Source organism: Palaemon carinicauda, chromosome 5, assembly GCF_036898095.1.
Source record: "Palaemon carinicauda isolate YSFRI2023 chromosome 5, ASM3689809v2, whole genome shotgun sequence".
In the NCBI taxonomy this organism is placed as follows: Eukaryota; Metazoa; Arthropoda; class Malacostraca; order Decapoda; family Palaemonidae; genus Palaemon; species Palaemon carinicauda.
Genome location: NC_090729.1, coordinates 156816522 through 156819529, shown reverse-complemented (window position 1 = coordinate 156819529; position 3008 = coordinate 156816522). Strand labels below are relative to the sequence as shown.

General features: G+C 35.9%; 1 protein-coding gene across 4 annotated transcripts in view; it reads right to left on the bottom strand.

Moving 5' to 3' along the window:
* Positions 1 to 1250, bottom strand: part of LOC137641556 (15-hydroxyprostaglandin dehydrogenase [NAD(+)]-like) — a 91441-nt gene extending 90191 nt beyond the window's left edge. For 2 of the 4 annotated variants that reach the window (XM_068374234.1, XM_068374236.1), the window contains exon 1: positions 1051 to 1250. The gene's annotated coding sequence lies outside the window, so the exon portion shown is untranslated. The remainder of the gene's footprint in view (positions 1 to 1050) is intronic. The other 2 variants (XM_068374233.1, XM_068374235.1) reach the window with 2 other exon arrangements.
* Positions 1251 to 3008: the final 1758 nt, after the last annotated feature.

Genomic DNA, 3008 nt, shown 5'->3' with positions numbered 1-3008 from the left:
AGACGAATATATATTTGTATATATATATATATATATATACATATATACATATATATATATATATATATATAGTATATATATGAATATATGTATAGTATATATATACATATATATATGTATACACATATATATTTGAATATACATGTATTTATGTATACCCGCACACACACACACACACATATATATATACTATATATATATACGTAAAAAATCACAGGATGCAGAAGAACCACAGGAATAATGAAAATACGAAATATACGATAAAGTCAGGACTTAATCGTATATTTCATATTTTCATTTTCCCTGTGGTTCTTCTGCATATATATATATATATATATATGTGTGTGTGTGTGTGTGTGTGTGTATACACTGTACATGTATAGGCTATACCACGAATATCTCTCTCTTTCTATTAATTGAACTTATTTTATAATCAATCAGGCCAATTAAAACAATATGTTATGTAAAATACATAAAGTTAGTATAAAGGTAATTGAATGTCATCATGCAGTATGTCATCGTTATTAATAACCAACAAACTTCCTTTTCGGTATAATCTTCATAAAATAGCTAGCAGTTTAGATATATTCATCTGGTTAAATATACAATAACGCCGACAGCATCCCATTGTATCTTTAATTTGCAACTGAACACCATTATAATATAAATGAACCGCACACTGTTCAAGATTTTCGTTTATTTGGAACAACAAGACAAACAAAATGCGAAAATAAAGTGATGCGGTTGTTGCCCCATAGTTTTAAGAGACTATGGAATATCTTATAAGATATCAAATTAGAGTCTAGAATATAATTGTTCAAATCTTAAAAACCGATTTATTAAGATTATTATTTCGCCAAACAACTTTGTGGAACAATTATCTCGTTATTTCATTCTGCACACAGTTCCATAACCTTGGGTAAGTTCTACATCATTCAACTTGCAACAGAGTAGGTTGTACAGAAAATGTCCCCAGATTTACTGGGCCTACAGTAGAACAATTTCAAGATATATGACAACCATAATCTAAGACTACTTGAAAACACTTACGATTAGTAGCAATTAAATGTTTCTATTCACAAGGATGCACTCGGCAACAGGGCGGATTAAGATTCGGAGACAGATTCATTCACAGCACAAGGCATACACACGAGATAGAGAGTCGTTAACCAACACGAGCAAGACCAACGCACAAGGCCCACTGGCCGTAGACTGAAGCTGCTGCCCGCACCAGCAGTCCCAAAACCTGTATTAAGATATCTGAAAAGCCGAACTGGCTGCCGAAGACGACTGGTGGGAGGTAGGTAGGTAGGTGTCGGTCGGCAGTACCGGTAAGCCAGTGGCAGTGCATTCTTTACCAACCCGTTTTAAGGGACAAAGTGGCCATTCTATAATTCCATTTCCGCAGTCATTCAGTTCCAGAATTTCCAGGGGAAAACTATAGCAGGGGGTTCTCAACCTGGGGTTCACGTAGATTTCTACGGGTACTTAGACGGCTGATGAAAAATAAATTTGTGTGTGTGTGTGTGTGTGTGTGAGAGAGAGAGAGAGGAGAGAGAGAGAGAGAGAGACAGAGAGAGAGAGAGAGAGAGAGAGAGAGAGAGAGAATCAAAATTTATTAGAAACCCATTCATTTCGGATTTGCAACTTCTCTCAGATAACTTGCAATAAGAATTCTAAGAGTTGAACAAATCTTTTGTAGAAAATGCATTTGAAACACTTTCCCTGATTTAGAACTGGTCTAAAATTGTCTAAAAATGGTCTAAATTTACCCTGTTGTATTTGATATAGTTCTGACCTCTTTGCTGATGCTTATCTGTGTCAGTAAGGATTTTCAATGCTGTTGAACTTGTAAACCAAAACATCCAACACGGCTTAGTGTGGAACATGATCCAGAAGTCTGCCTGTAACACTGCTCCTCGAACTGAGAAACTTGTTTGTAATAATAGGCACACCCTTCACACTGAGTGATGTTCAGTATTGGTTGATAATGGAAATGTAGATTCACGCCTGTGTGCGTTGTATCATTCTAAAACAAGTGGAATATCAATGTTTCATTTCAATAAGGTCATTAAAATTTTAATCATTTGATAATATTCCATGTTATAGAATTATTGATTGAGTTAGTCACTATATAACCATTTTGTTCAACGTCAGATTATTATTATTATTATTATTATTATTATTATTATTATTATTATTATTATTATATTATTATTATTATTGATTGCTAAGCTACAACCCTAGTTGGGAAAACAGGATGCTAAAAGCCCAGGGGCCCAACACGGAAAATAACCCAGTGAGGGAAGGAAACAAGGAAAAATAAAATATTTTAAGAACAGTAACATTAAAATAGATATTTCCTATGTAAACTATATAAACTATAAATACTTTAACATAACAAGAGGAAGATAAATTAGATAGAATAGTGTGCCCGAGTGTACTCTCAAGCAAGAGAACTTTAACCCAAGACAGTGGAGAGCATGGTACAGAGGCAATGATACTACCCAAGACTAGAGAACAATGGTTTGATTTTGGAGTGCCCTTCTCCTAGAAGAGCTGCTTACCATAACTAAAGAGTCTCTCCTACCATTACGAAGAGGAAAGTAACCACAGGACAATTACAGTGCAATGATTAACCCCTTTGGTGAAGAAAATTTTTTGGTAATCTCAGTGTTGTCAGGTGTATGATGATAGAGGGGAATCTGCAAAGAATACACCAGAGTATTCGGTGTATGTGTAGGCAAACGGAAAGTGAACCGTAACCAGAGAGAAGGATGCCATGTAGTACTGTCTGGCCAGTCAAAGACCCCATAGCTCTCTAGTGGTAGTATCTCAACGGGCGGCTGGTACCTTGAGTGTTCGGATAAATGGTCTTATAACTCCGGGGGTACTTGACAGCGAAAGGTGAGAACCCCTGTAACTAGACTAATATGGCAACGAGGTAAATGGTCGCCCGAGGAGAACTATGTAAATCGTCTCGGTGGAGACCTAAAACCCGCAACTTT